We start from the raw sequence: 15520 nt of genomic DNA on the forward strand, positions 1-15520 counted from the left end.
GTCTGATGCCCCGGCCTTGCAGTCTGATGCCTTGCAGTCTGATGCCCCAGCCTTGCAGTCTGATGCCTTGCAGTCTGATGTCCCGGCCTTGCAGTCTGATGCCTTGCAGTCTGATGTCCCGGCCTTGCAGTCTGATGCCTTGCAGGCTGATGTCCCGGCCTTGTAGTCTGATGCCTTGCAGTCTGATGTCCCGGCCTTGCAGTCTGATGCCTTGCAGTCTAAAGTCCCGGCCTTGCAGTCTGATGTTCTGGCCTGCCAGTCTGATGTCCCGGCCTTGCAGTCTGATGTCTTGCAGTCTGATGCCCCGGCCTTGCAGTTTGATGCCTTGCAGTCTGATGCCCCGGCCTTGCAGTCTGATGCCTTGCAGTTTGATGCCCCGGCCTTGCAGTCTGATGCCTTGCAGTCTGGTCTCCCGGCCTTGCAATCTGATGCCTTGCAGTCTGATGTCCCGGCCTTGCAGTCTGATGCCTTGCAGTCTGATGTCCCGGCCTTGCAGTCTGATGCCTTGCAGTCTGATGTCCCGGCCTTGCAGTCTGATGCCTTGCAGTCTGATGTCCCGGCTTTGCAGTCTGATGTCCTGGCCTTCCAGTCTGATGCCCTACAGTCTGATGTCCCAGCCTTCCAGTCTGATACCTTCCAGTCTGATGTCCCGGCCTTCCAGTCTGATGTCCCGGCCTTCCAGTCTGATGCCTTGCAGTCTGATGTCCCGGCCTTCCAGTCTGATGCCTTCCAGTCTGATGCCTTGCACTCTGATGTCCCAGCCTTCCAGTCTGATGCCTTCCAGTTTGATGTCCTGGCCTTCCAGTCTGATGTCCCGGCCTTCCAGTCTGATGCCTTGCAGTCTGATGTCCCGGCCTTCCAGTCTGATGCCTTGCAGTCTGATGTCTCGGCCTTCCAGTCTGATACCTTCCAGTCTGATGTCCCGGCCTTCCAGTCTGATGTCCCGGCCTTCCAGTCTGATGCCTTGCAGTCTGATGTCCCGGCCTTCCAGTCTGATGCCTTCCAGTCTGATGCCTTGCAGTCTGATGTCCCGGCCTTCCAGTCTGATGCCTTCCAGTTTGATGTCCTGGCCTTCCAGTCTGATGCCTTGCAGTCTGATGTCCCGGCCTTCCAGTCTGATGCCTTGCAGTCTGATGTCCCGGCCTTCCAGTCTGATGCCTTGCAGTCTGGTGTGCCCGTGCCCACTGCTCAGGCTGAAGTGCCCATGCTCGCTGCTCAGCCTGATGACCCGGAGCTTGCTGCCCAGCTTGATGACCCGGAGCTTGCTGCCCAGCTTGATGACCCGGAGCTTGCTGCCCAGCTTGATGACCCGGTGTTTGCTGCCCAGCCTGATGACCCGGTGTTTGCTGTCAAGCCTACTGCCCCGCCTGATGACCCAGTGTTTGCTGCCCAGCCTGATGACCTGGTGTTTGCTGCCCCACCCGATGTCCCGGTGCTTGTTGCCAAGCCTGCTGCCCAGCCTGATGACCCGGAGCTCGCTGCCCAGCCTGATGACCCAGAGCTCGCTGCCCAGCCTGATGACCCGGAGCTCGCTGCCCAGCCTGATGACCCGGGGCTCGCTGCCCAGCTTGATGACCCGGAGCTCGCTGCCCAGCTTGATGACCCGGAGCTCGCTGCCCAGCCTGATGACCCGGAGCTCGCTGCCCAGCCTGATGACTCGGAGCTCGCTGCCCAGCCTGATGACCCGGAGCTCGCTGCCCAGCCTGATGACCCGGAGCTCGCTGCTCAGACTGATGACCCAGAGCTCGCTGACCAGCCTGATGACCCGGAGCTCGCTGACCAGCCTGATGACCCGGAACTCGCTGCCCCGCCTGATGACCCGGTGCTTGCTGCCAAGCCTACTGCCCAGGCTGATGACCCAGTGTTTGCTGCCCAGCCTGATGACATGGTGCTTTCTGCCAAGCCTACTGCCCAGCCTGATGACCCGGAGCTCGCTGCCCCACCTGATGACCCGGTGCTTGCTGCCAAGCCTACTGCCCAGCCTGATGACCCAGTGTTTGCTGCCCAGCCTGATGACCCGGTGCTTGCTGCCAAGCCTACTGCCCAGCCTGATGATCCGGTGCTTGCTGCCCAGCCGGATGACCCGGTGCTTGCTGCCAAGCCTACTGCCCAGCCTGATGACCCGATGCTTGCTGCCCAGCCTGATGACCCGAAGCCTGCTGCCCAGCCCGATGACCCGAAGCACGTTGCCCTGCCTGTTTTTATTTCCAGATCTAAACTTCCAGACCCTGGTGGTGGGATACATGTTCCATTGTCGGACTTGGGTGGCATGCCTCCCAGTAGGTTAAGAGACTCTAGCCGGAGAGCGCAAAGAAGTCCGCAGTCACAGGGGAGACTTTTCGGGACTTTTCCCCATTTACATGCACTGTCAGGTCAAGGGCAGAATGGTGTGTGCGGAGGCTACTCCTTAGGGGGGTGAACTGTCAGGAACAGTGTTGTTGCTTGGATCGCCTGCTGGTGTCACTGTTTCTTTTGCCATCAAAGGTTGCAGTTCTGGTGGTCACCAGCGGGTGTCTCCCAGCAAATGGACATTCTAGTGATCTAGCTGCACCTGAAGTGGAATTGCTTGAAAGTATATAAGCCCGCCCTTCACTGAGGCTCATTGCTTCAGAATTCCTTCCTGCAAGCCTTGTCCCTGCCTGATCTGATCCGTTGCCAGAAACCTGTTCCTAATTTGCTTTCTGCCCTGTCCTGGACTCTGTTTCCTTTACCTGGTTCCTGAGACTTGTCCCCTGATTCCTGCCTTGGCTCCCCTTGCTTCTGCTTCCTCCACCTGGCCTCCTGTTCCCCTTGTCTCTCATCCCTGCCTTGTTATATATGTGTTCCCTTTCCATGTGTATATATAGTTAGTTAGTTAGTTTAGGGTTTTGGGGTTCCTGTGTATTATTTGCATTCTTGCTTGTTCACGGTTTGCTGTGTTTGGTTTGCACGTGTGTCTTTATCCTTAATAAATATATATATATTCACTTACCTTTTGAGCCTGATTCCTTTAGCGCAGCCCATTGATCTGTTTATTCTGTGCTGGATGCTTCTGTTAGGCATCCCTCCCATGACACTGCGTAACATGTATAGGCGGGAGCACAACAGGATCGTGATGTCCCGCACATCAGGAGCAGCAGCAGATGAGATTTATGTACCCAAGCTGTGGTACTTCAACAAACTCAGTTTTCTGGATGACCAGGCGGAAGCAAGGAAGTCGCTTTCCACCTTTCCCTCCACCCCAGCTGAGGTGTCCCAGGAAGATCCAGGCCCTTCCATCCTGGATAAAGTCGATGCACCCAGCTGGAGCCAGGCATATTTTATTTTAGAAAATATTGATTGTCCTAATATTAATGATCTAAAGTTAAATCTTTGAATTGCTTCCAAATCTATGATTTCATCACAAATTATATTATATATACATATAACTATGCAGTAGTTTTCACAAATGTGGATAAAATATTGGTGAACAGCTGGAAAAATGCTGGGGTCAAAATGATAGCCTTTTTGATTTCAGGAAAAATCTATTTGCAAGTGAGAAACAGAAAATTGTCTGTGATTGATGAAGTAAAAATAATATGTTTTGTTTTGTTTTTTACACAGGATGAGCTTGCCCAAGAGGAGGCCGGGACCAGTGGTATGGAGGAGGAGGCCGGGACCAGCCACTGGGAGGAGATGGCCGGGCCCAGCAGGAGCCTGACTGAAAGTCAAGTCCCTCCCCTCCGCATAACCAGCAGAAGGCCCAGGAGGATGACACGAATGGAGGAGGAGTCATTGGCACTAATTCGCCAGGCTAGCCAATTCCTCAGCAAACCTCCCAATGAAGAAGAGGCCTACTCAACGTATTTGGCCAGCAAGTTGCTGGAGATGGAAAAGGGCCAACACGACTTATGCGAGGCAATTTTTTTTTACAGTATTCAGAGGGGTTTGAAGGGTGAACTGACACCAACCACCCAACTATACAATGCAGACCCTACTGCTAATCCTCCTCCTCCTCCTCCTACCACAGGTCCACCACCAGAGGCACAGCCTTCAGTGAAGCGTGGAGGGAAGGCTGCACGGAAGAGTCGGAAGTGACTGCCTGGCTTCAGTCTGGTCTGACAGAAGACCCAGGCTGTTGTAGTACCACAGCCTGGGGACATAGATGTCATCTGCTACTGTTCTTGGTCTGTGGGATTCCTGGACCATGTTGTGCTCCCTATTTTATTGTTTACACAGGATCCGAATTTTGTTGGCCACTGACTTGATGTGTGGTCTGGGGGACAAAAGGATTCGCAAACTCAAAGTGTCTCCAGTGTTGCCTTCCTCTTTATTTTGTTTTACCCAGAATAAATGGACATTTAATTTTCCCCAAATAATGTAATATGCGTTTTTATTCCCAAACCATAGTTTGTTTGTGAGTAGGCAGGTACATGTGAAAAGACTATGGGGTTATTTACAAAAGGCACATTCATTTTGCAATACAAGTGCTAACTACAAGTGCAATTGAAATTGCACTGCAAGGGCATTTGGAAGTGCAGTCACTGTAAATCTGAGGGTAACATTTGAAATGAGGGGAAGCTCTGCTGATTTTATCATCCAATCACGTGCAAGCTAAAATGCTGTTTTGGGAATCTATCTATAGTTACATAGTCAGGTTGAAAAAAAGACACAAGTCCATCTAGTTCAACCCCCCCCCCCCACAAAAAAAAAAATTATAATAACAATAATAATATTATTTAAAAAAAACAATAATAATAATAAGAAGAAGAAGAATAAAAATAATAATATTATCAAAAAATATATATATAATAATAATATAAATAAAAACAATAAATTCTATCTATCTAATTGTAATATTAATCATAAGATGAGGATGAATAAGGAATAAAGACGTTTGTGATAACTCTGTGTGAATAGAAGCAGCAAAGCAACTCCATTCTTCTAGCATTATGAAGAAGAAAAGAATGCGCTGCATTAAAAGATCCCAAAATTAGCAGCATGAGGAATGTGCTAGCTTCAATAAGAAACGCTAGTGTCAGTACTAGAATCCCTTTAGGACCCAGCACAACTCACCTGACACAGCCTGTGTCTGGGAAACAACAGTGATTGGCCTGCTCACGTTTAAATCACCTGTATCAGCATTCAGTCAGCGCTCGTGTTAGAGTTCACTCGTGTTTGATCCAGCTGATATTTGCTCTGTGACTTTCGTGTTTGACCCGGCTTGTTTGACCCTCCGTACTTGCTTCTGATTCTGTACCGTTTGGATTCTGATCTACCTGTGTATGACCCAGCTTGCCTAGACTACGCTTTGCCTGATTCTACTAGTACCCTCATCTGCAGCAGTGAACCACAAGGTCCAGCAATCATCTATCCTCATCTACAGCAGTGAACTACAAGGTCCAGCAATCATCTATCCTCACCTACAGCAGTGAACTACAAGGTCCAGCAATCATCTACCTTCGTCTGCAGCGGTGTACTACTAGTCCCAGCTGACCTGCTCTGCTTAGACCAGCTCATGGTATGTGCTTTGAACTCTTTGTATAATCAGCACACCTGAACTGTTACTTGTTATCTGCACCTAGCCTGACATTAACACGAGCCAATACATAAAGGGAAACCTATCATGAATCCTGAACAGGCTCAGTTGTTTGCACAAGAACTTTGCTGTTTATCACATCAAGTTCAGGAAATGGCCACAGAGCTCACCAAGGTGCAATCTCCTTCTACTACCACCATTACTAAAACTCCATCTGAACCTAAAATTCCTTTGCCCGACCGGTTTTCTGGTGACCGTAAAGCGTTTTGCAACTTTAAAAACAGCTGCAAATTATATTTCAAGTTGAGGCCATCCTCGTCTGGCCATGAAACTCAGAGGGTTCAAATCATTATCTCTCTGCTACAGGGTGACCCCCAGGCTTGGGCCTTTAACCTGGAACCTAACCATCCAGCCTTACTAACAGTAGATGCCTTCTTTGAAGCCCTTGGGTTGCTATATGATGATCCAGATCGTGCTGCTACTGCAGAATCGACCCTGCGTAACTTAAAACAAGGAACTACCACAGCTGAAATGTATTGCTCAGAGTTTCGCAGGTGGGCCCCGGAATCTGGCTGGAATGATGCAGCTCTCCGCAGCCAGTTTAGAATTGGCCTTTCAGATGCGATTAAAGACGCTCTGGTCAACTTCTCCTACCCAGCCTCACTGGAGGAGGCTATGTGTCTAGCTATTAGAATTGACCGCCGCCAGCGAGAGAGGAGGCGAGAACAAACAATGTCTGTGACAAACTATATACCTTCCTTACCACCTGATTATTCCATCTCCAGTGCCAAATCTGAGGAAGAACCTATGCAGTTAGGCTCCACCCGGTTATCTGCCCAGGAACACAAACGCAGGCGTAATATGGGACTCTGCTTATACTGTGGCCTCAAGGGTCATATGCTCCGTTCGTGCCCTACACGTCCGGGAAACGCCAGGACCTAGGTGATTGCGGGGAGGTCACCTTAGGTCTACTCTCATCTCCCCAGGGGGATAATCGCATACTTTTACCCGCTGTCATTCACTTTGGGACAGGGGCTCATGAACTGCTGGCCTTGGTGGATTCTGGAGCAGCTGAGAATTTTATTGATAGAACTCTGATCACCTCTTTGTCCCTGGAAACTCATGCTCTAGATTGTCCAGTCCGCCTGATCTCTGTGGATAATCGGCCTCTCTCACAAGACCTGGTGCTCAAATCCATCAACCCTTTCCAGTTACAAGTAGGGGCTTTGCATTGGGAGAAGATTTCTTGTCTTGTCATTGACTCTCCATCCACTCCTTTGATCCTAGGCCTTCCTTGGCTTCAGAAGCACAATCCTGTAATTGACTGGCCAACAAGAGATATTCTGGCTTGGTCCAATCAGTGTAAAAAGAGCTGCATCCAACACCTTGTTCGACTTGATACCTGTCAAGTGGGAATAGAACAGATTCCACTTTGTTATAAGGACTTTCGGGATGTGTTTTCTAAAGGAATTGCTGACACTTTACCTCCTCGAGGGAGAGTCTTTCCACTGTCTGAACCAGAGAATCTTGCTTTGCAAGAATACATCCAGGAAAACCTAGCTAAGGGTTTCATCCGTCCCTCCACTTCTCCCGCAGGAGCAGGATGCTTCTTTGTCCCGAAGAAGGATGGAGGACTGCGACTTTGTGTTGATTACAGAGGTCTAAATAAAATAACCATTCCCAATCGGTATCCTCTCCTCCTCATCACAGAGTTGTTCTCTCAAATCCAGGGAGCCAAAATCTTCTCCAAACTGGATTTAAGGGGAGCCTATAATCTGGTGCGAATCCGTGCAGGCGATGAATGGAAGACGGCCTTTAACACCAAGGATGGTCATTACGAATGTCTTGTCATGCCTTTCGGCCTCAGGAATGCACCAGCCGTCTTTCAGAACTTCATGAATGACATTTTCCGTGACATGATGGGTCGCTTCATGCTTGTTTATTTAGACGATATTTTGATTTACTCTCCCAATCTTGAAACACATCAGAAGCATGTCTGCTCGGTATTAGCCCGACTAAAGACTCACTCCCTTTTTGTAAAGCCTGAAAAATGTATTTTCCATGTTAAACAAGTACCTTTCCTGGGCTACCTAATTTCTGACACAGGCCTCACCATGGACCCAGCCAAAGTTCAAGCCATTCTAGACTGGGCACCACCTTCAGACCTGAAGGCAGTTCAACGCTTCCTGGGCTTTGCAAATTTCTATCGAAAATTCATTAAGAACTTTGCCACCATTGCACATCCCATCACCTCTCTCACCAGGAAGACTCCTAGTACATTTAAATGGACTACTGAAGCCCAGGCAGCCTTCACCCAGTTAAAGAAAGCCTTTACCTCTGCACCAATTCTACGCCATCCTGTTCCTGAGCTACCTTTTATTGTAGAGGTAGATGCATCTGAAGTAGGAGTGGGGGCGCTTTTGTCACAAAAAGATCCTGTAAGCGCTGCCATCCACCCTTGTGCCTTCTTGTCCCGTAAATATTCCCCAGCAGAACGCAATTACGATATAGGCAACAGAGAACTTTTAGCCATAAAGCTAGCTTTAGAGGAGTGGAGACATTGGCTGGAGGGAGCTCGCTATCCATTCATAGTTCTGACTGACCACAAAAACCTTGAATATATCCGTTCTGCTAAAAGACTGAACTCGCGTCAAGCCAGGTGGTCATTGTTCTTCTCCAGATTTGACTTTACAATTTCTTATTTACCAGGTCCAAAAAACATTAAGGCCGATGCCTTGTCTCGTAGTTTTTTATCAGAGTCTCCTCCTCCGCTTCCTCCTCAACCCATTATCTCTGAGGATAGGATTTTGGCTTTTACCCAGACTGACATCTCTGAGGCCTTGTTACCAGCACAGGCTGAAGCCCCTCCCTCCACTCCCCCTGGTATGCTCTTTGTGCCCCTGGCTCTTCGTTTGCAGGTATTGCAACAAGTACATGCATCAAAACCCGCAGCACATCCAGGGTTTAGACAAACTTTTGAGATTGTCTCTCGCAACCTCTGGTGGCCATCGCTTAGGCAGGATGTGTTAGCCTTCGTCCAGGCCTGTGAAGTTTGCGCCAGAAGCAAGAGCAGTACCTCTAAGCCCCCCGGTCTCCTTCGTCCTCTACCAATACCTACCTGTCCCTGGACCCATTTATCTATGGACTTTATCACAGACTTGCCTCTGTCCCAGGGATGTTCCACGATCTGGGTGGTGGTAGACAGGTTCAGTAAGATGGCCCACTTTGTTCCGCTTCCGAAGCTTCCATCTGCTAAAGAACTGGCATCTTTATTCATTAAGCACATTTTCAGGCTCCATGGGGCACCAGTTAACATTGTCTCTGACCGTGGCTCTCAGTTCATAGCCCAGTTTTGGAAGGCCCTTTGCTCTCAGCTGGGGATTAAATTATCATATTCTTCAGCATATCATCCTGAGACTAATGGCCAAACAGAAAGGACTAATCAGACTCTAGAGAAGATGGTACGTTGTCTGATGGCCAAAGATGAGGTGGAGTGGGTCAACATCCTTCCATGGGCAGAGTTTGCCTTTAATAATTGTGCCAGCACATCTACAGGGACCTCTCCTTTCTTTTGTGTTTACGGGTTGCATCCTCGTGTGTGCTCCTTTGATCTTCCGCCCTCTGATGTTCCAGATGCCAACACCACGATTGAACATTTCTCCAAAATCTGGTCCGATGTAAATCATGCTATTTCCCGCTCTGTGCAGGCTTTTAAGAAAACTGCTGACAAGAAGCGCTCAAAGGCACCAGAATATAAAGTTGGTGACAAAGTGTGGTTATCATCTCGGAATCTGTCCCTGCATGTTCCATCTAAAAAGCTTGGCCCAAAATTCATCGGGCCTTATGAAATCTCGGAGATTGTTAATCCTGTGTCCTACAGATTAAAACTTCCCCCATCCATGCGCATTCCAAATGTCTTTCATGTTTCATTGTTGAAACCTGTTCATTCCAGCCTCCTAGTAAATGAACCAGAACCTGTGGATATGTTGGACAGTCAAGAATATGAAGTGGCATTTATTCTTGATTCCAGACGAGTGCGCAATTCCTTACAATATCTTGTTCATTGGAAAGGGTTCGGTCCAGAGGATCGATCTTGGATACCAGCTCGTGATCTTCATGCTGACCGACTTAAGAAGAAGTTCCATCTCCGTTATCCAAGTAAGCCTGGGGGTGCAGGAGCAACCCCTCGAGAAAGGGGGGGTACTGTCAGTACTAGAATCCCTTTAGGACCCAGCACAACTCACCTGACACAGCCTGTGTCTGGGAAACAACAGTGATTGGCCTGCTCACGTTTAAATCACCTGTATCAGCATTCAGTCAGCGCTCGTGTTAGAGTTCACTCGTGTTTGATCCAGCTGATATTTGCTCTGTGACTTTCGTGTTTGACCCGGCTTGTTTGACCCTCCGTACTTGCTTCTGATTCTGTACCGTTTGGATTCTGATCTACCTGTGTATGACCCAGCTTGCCTAGACTACGCTTTGCCTGATTCTACTAGTACCCTCATCTGCAGCAGTGAACCACAAGGTCCAGCAATCATCTATCCTCATCTACAGCAGTGAACTACAAGGTCCAGCAATCATCTATCCTCACCTACAGCAGTGAACTACAAGGTCCAGCAATCATCTACCTTCGTCTGCAGCGGTGTACTACTAGTCCCAGCTGACCTGCTCTGCTTAGACCAGCTCATGGTATGTGCTTTGTACTCTTTGTATAATCAGCACACCTGAACTGTTACTTGTTATCTGCACCTAGCCTGACAGCTAGTTTTACCAGACCGATCGCTTCCGTCCTATTCTTGCTTCTGAGCATGCGTCATTCTTAGTCCACCGGCCTAGCACACTGACGAACGGATTGTCCGCTGAAAGCCAAGTCCGGCGGACAAATTTTGAGTCTAAACTACTTGCTAAGTCCGCCGGACTTTACGATGAAAAGTCCACTGGAGCACACATAAGATCGAATTGACCGGCGTAATGTGGTCCGCCGGACAATTCAATCGTGTGTACGCGGCATTAGATTCCCCTCTCTTTCTTGTACTAGACACTGAATTACTTTACTGGAGGCTGTATCTCTGAACTGATTTTCACCAGGATCTGAGAGTAGAACCAAATCCTCCGTGCTGTTGTATCTTGTGGTTCCCAGCTGCAAGAATCTAGATTACTCCAGTCCATTTTACTACAGTAAATGAGCCTGCCAATTCTCCTGGTCACCAGCTGGGAGTGCATTTATTCATGTGCATTGAATTATTCATTCATGTCATGTTATTCAGAGATAGGAAAGAGTCCTCTGCAATATTGTGCTTAAGCGTTTTGGAGTATCCCATTACCCATTGTCCTCCCCAGTTAAAACTTGCTTACTGTAGCAATAAACTTCAAAATGACACCCCTAGGCTGTTTATTGAGCCAGAGTGGATGAACTGCAGCCATGTGCCTGGCTGCCCTGCACTGAAAACCTGTATATCTCTACTGTGGCTCCTTTTGGAGGCAGCATTACACTATAGATGTTAATGAAACATATGGCAATTAAAAGAATACCGCTGACACACAAAGGGGGGAACATTTATTTGCAATTTTTTTTTAGGAAATATGCTTCAGACTTGGTTCTAGTAGTTAAGTGGTTTGGTTAATTTCTTTTACACAAATTTCTTTTTTTTTTGTCTACCCATCCCTTTTCTTTTTTTTTTTCGTTCCAACTGATCTTTTTTATTGGATCTTGTGGCACCAGACATTTTTTTTTTGCGTGCTTTAGGTTACAAAAATGTGTAATTGTTGATTTCTAACAGGGCAGCAACCTGGAATGTAGTGCCATGTAATATATCTCTGTTTCTAGAAGAATGACCGCAGCCTCCAACCACTCTTATGCCCCATACACACGGTCAGACATTCCGACCACAAAATACTTCAGATTTTTTCAGACTGATTTCGGCCAAAACTTGTCTTGCATATACACGGTCGCACAAAGTTGTTGGAAAATCTGATCGTATGATGGGACTACGTAGAGGCCAGTAGCCAATAGCTTTCGTCTCCAAATTTTTTCTGAGCATGTGTGGCACTTTGTGCGTCGGAATTCTCTACACACGATCGGAAAAAGTCCAATTGGATTTCGTTGTCGGAAAATTTTAGATCCTGCTCTCAAACATTGTCCGTCGGAAATGCCGACGGAAAAAGTCCAATGGAGCACACACAAGGTCGGATTTTCCAACAACATGATCCGATCGCACATTTTCCATCAGAAAATCTGACCGTGTGTATGGGGAATTATAGTTTGTTTATAGTCTATGACAATTTCATAATGTCCACATTTTTTAACCATATACTGTAGCTTCCTATAGCTTGTCTGCAGTCTCTGATAGCTTTCTATAGTATTACATGTATTTAATATTTTCTGTAGCCCTTTGGCGATGTCAGTGTCTGCTCTTAAAGGTCCCATATATCAAGAAAGTTGACTGCCAAAGCTATATATAGATTATTGAGTGTTTTATTGCATAATAAGCATTTCAATTAACCAAACTAAATCAAAAACTTTTTAATTTCCTTATTTTCTAGATATGTTCAATTTATCAAGACTTTTCTGGAAACAGCTGAAGAGTTCTTCATGGTGGGATATCAGGTCAATTACTATGTCTTCACTGATCAGCCCAATAACATCCCTAACATAACCCTTGGTCAGAATAGACAGTTAATTGTCATAGAAGCCCCCTCCTACAAAAGATAGCAAGACATCACCATGAGACGGATGCAGATTATTCGAGATTTTTCGCTTGTACGATTCGCCTCTGAAGTGGATTATTTAGTCTGCCTTGATGTCGACATGAAATTTACTTACCACATTGGAGCTGAGATCCTGAGTGATGTAATTGGTGTTCTTCACTCAGGTTTCTTTACAGAACCACGAACAAAATTTACCAATGAACGCAGACCACAGTCTGCAGGATATATTCCAATAGACGAGGGGGATTTTTACTACACTGGCAACTTTTTTGGGGGCAAAATAGAGGAGGTCTACAAACTGACCAACCACTGCCACCATGCCATGCTCGCAGATAAGGCAAAGAACATGGAGGCTCTTTGGCACGATGAAAGCTATTTAAACAGATATTTCCTGTATTATAAACCTACAAAGATCCTCTCTCCAGAGTATTCATGGTGCCAATGTTACAGTGACTCAATATTTGTACAGATAAAGAGATTGATTAATGTTCAAAAAAATTATGACAAAGTCCGAAACAGACGGGCACTTTCTCCATGACCAGTGTAGCCTAAATGTTCCCTTATACTCCATAACCTAATTACTCCCCAACCTTTTTCCTTCCCCTTACATTTAAACCCATTAACAGATGAGACCACACCTTTCTTTGGAGTAAAATGGCCACAACAGCCTTTATTAACAACTTAGCAACACTCCAACAATATATATATATATATATATATATATATATATATATATATATATATAAATAAAATCAATAAATATATATATACAACATTAACACAACAACCATAACCTGGTGATCTCTGACGGTGACCCATAACTCCACCAAACACCAAAAGTCACTGCGGTACCCATTTTAACTTTTCCAGGCTACCACCTGTAGCCGGTCGGAGACAACTTCCCGCAGTGACACATACCAGTATTCCATCCACCGTTCTGGAATACAACGGAGGAGCCCCCCACCCCATCAGATCACCTCTGATTTACCGTCAACCGTCAAAGACCACCAGGAACACCGCCACAGCCCAAAAGGGGGACCACCTCACCCTTGAGGGAATCCCCACACCTGCAAGGCCTTCCTAATCTCTTCCTGCAAACCGAGGGACCAAAGGTCAATGCCCACATCCGAAAGGTGAACACCGTCTTTCCGTAAATAAAGCCCAACATTAACCTCCAACTCCCGGTGTCGGACCACGATCCCCCCCATTTTTGGCCACAAACCTCCCAATCACCTTATTAATCCTAATCCTGGTTTTCTGAATGCTCGCCTACGACCGGGCCCATCGCCAAACTGTTCTGGCCACAATATCAGACCATACAAGAATGGAACCCGGAAACTTCACCCGCACACGCATAAAGTCCGCCTTTATGTCCGCCATTATGTCCCTTACTTTGCGAATCCCCAAATCATTGCCCCCAGCGTGGATCACCAACACATCGGGGGGTCTGTCCCTCCCCGCAAACCTTTCCACTGCCCTCATCACTCGTTCCCACTGTATCCCTGGAAAACCAAGCCATTTCACACATGCCTCCCTCCTGGAAATACCCAATTGCCGTCCATCCGGTCGTGCGTCACCTCTCCTGGCCCCCCAACAAAAATAGGAATACCCCAAAATCCAAACGAGGCATTCAGGACCTCCATCTGGAATAAAACCATAACAAAACAACGATCATGACACCCATACCAAAACTTTACACAACCATCAACCACTATCTCCCACATGCCAAATTAACCTAGGAAGTGAGAAAAATTCAATCCACTGCCAACTGCGGCCGAACATATGTCCGGAACCTCCGCGACTCCCACCGCCCAATCCTTCGAACAGCAGCTTCGTCCAACCCATACCTGGCACCCTCAGTGGCCGCCCCGATACGGAAGGAGTGCGACGCATAAGCGTTGCCATCCAACCCCACTTCCGATAAACACTTCTGGAAGACCGAAACTAATTGGAACTTGGACAGAAAGGAATGCAAAAAGGGGCCATCCCCACCCGTCCTAACTTTGCGAAACTCCCGCACTGCCGAAACACGGCAGACACCAGAACCCGGCAGTGCATACAGCGAAACCACCGTCCCCTTCCCAAGCTGGTCGGTCTTTGACCTGCTCAACCGAAGCGCAACCCGATCCTCGTCCGCCCACACATCCTGTTCCAACAAACCCCCCGCAGTCCCCTTGGAAGGGCTGACCAGTTCCCCAATCCTGAACGCCCCGTAAAACGCCAATGAGAATGCTGCTGTAAACAGCAACACCTCATATCGTGATCTACAAACAGACCGCACCCGCTCGCATATAGCCACCAAATTAGAAAATGTGACCGGCCGCCTAGCCTCCTTCGTTCTATGCTGTTTCCGATAACCCTTCATCGCCTGCCGTACCCAAAAATCTTTTGTGCAATCCACCCCCCCAAGCAATTTGAAGAAGAAGGCCATTTTGAAGAAGAAGGCCAAACCCGCCAGTTTCCAGTCAATAATCGTGACCGACGCCCCCTTCTCCATGTTCCTGACCACCAGGTACAGCACCAACAGTTGCCGATCGGCTCCCCGGTCACTCGCCCCAATCTCCTGCACCAACTCTACCCACTCAGACCAAACCTTCGAGATGCACTGACGGCCCGCCGGATCCATCCTGCGGGGGTTCCAAAGGTAGCTCCCTGTAAAAATATTTGAAAAATTTATATATATCTCTTATATATATCTGGTGAGACCGATTGAGATTGTGAGACGAATTTCCTTAATTAGTTCTGAGTCAGCGTAAATCAAAAAGTGTGTTTTATTGTACACACTACAGTAGAAAATAATACTTACAAAAATAGTACAATGATAAAATTATTAGTATCGTTAAAAATATTTCTTCAAGCTAATGTGTGCTCTATTGTTCTATCTAAAATGGCCAAATAACCCTTTGTATGCTTAAAAATCTGTGTGCTGAACTGGTTCTTTCAAAGCTGTAGGAATTCAAGAGCCCGTCTGCCCTTCAGCCTTTCCCTTATAAGAACTCAAGTTTCTGATTTCGCGCCAAAAGAATAAACCCTACTTCACAAGGGTGTGGGCTAAAGAGTGGTTACCATAACATCTGTTAATACTCAACACAGCTAAACATACTAATGAGGTGGGGAAAGTAAAAACTAAACAATGTATCAATTACATAGGAATATATCTCTTAAAAGCATATATAAGATATACAATATTCATCAAAATCCTGACAGGTTTTAAATGTTTACTTTTTCAATTACTGCATGTCACCATCTGGAGATATTAAACCCAAAGCTATCATACACACAATTATAGAGGATTCATATTCTAAATAAAGTATA

General features: G+C 47.0%; 1 pseudogene; it reads left to right on the forward strand.

The window, feature by feature from the left end:
- The window catches only part of LOC143987416 (histo-blood group ABO system transferase-like), a 209073-nt pseudogene extending 196330 nt beyond the window's left edge, over window positions 1-12743 (forward strand).
- The last annotated feature ends 2777 nt before the right edge of the window (window positions 12744-15520 follow it).

Source organism: Lithobates pipiens, unplaced genomic scaffold (assembly GCF_037356315.1).
Source record: "Lithobates pipiens isolate NorthernLeopardFrog02 unplaced genomic scaffold, aLitPip1_a1.2 Scaffold_1, whole genome shotgun sequence".
Lineage (NCBI taxonomy): Eukaryota > Metazoa > Chordata > Amphibia > Anura > Ranidae > Lithobates > Lithobates pipiens.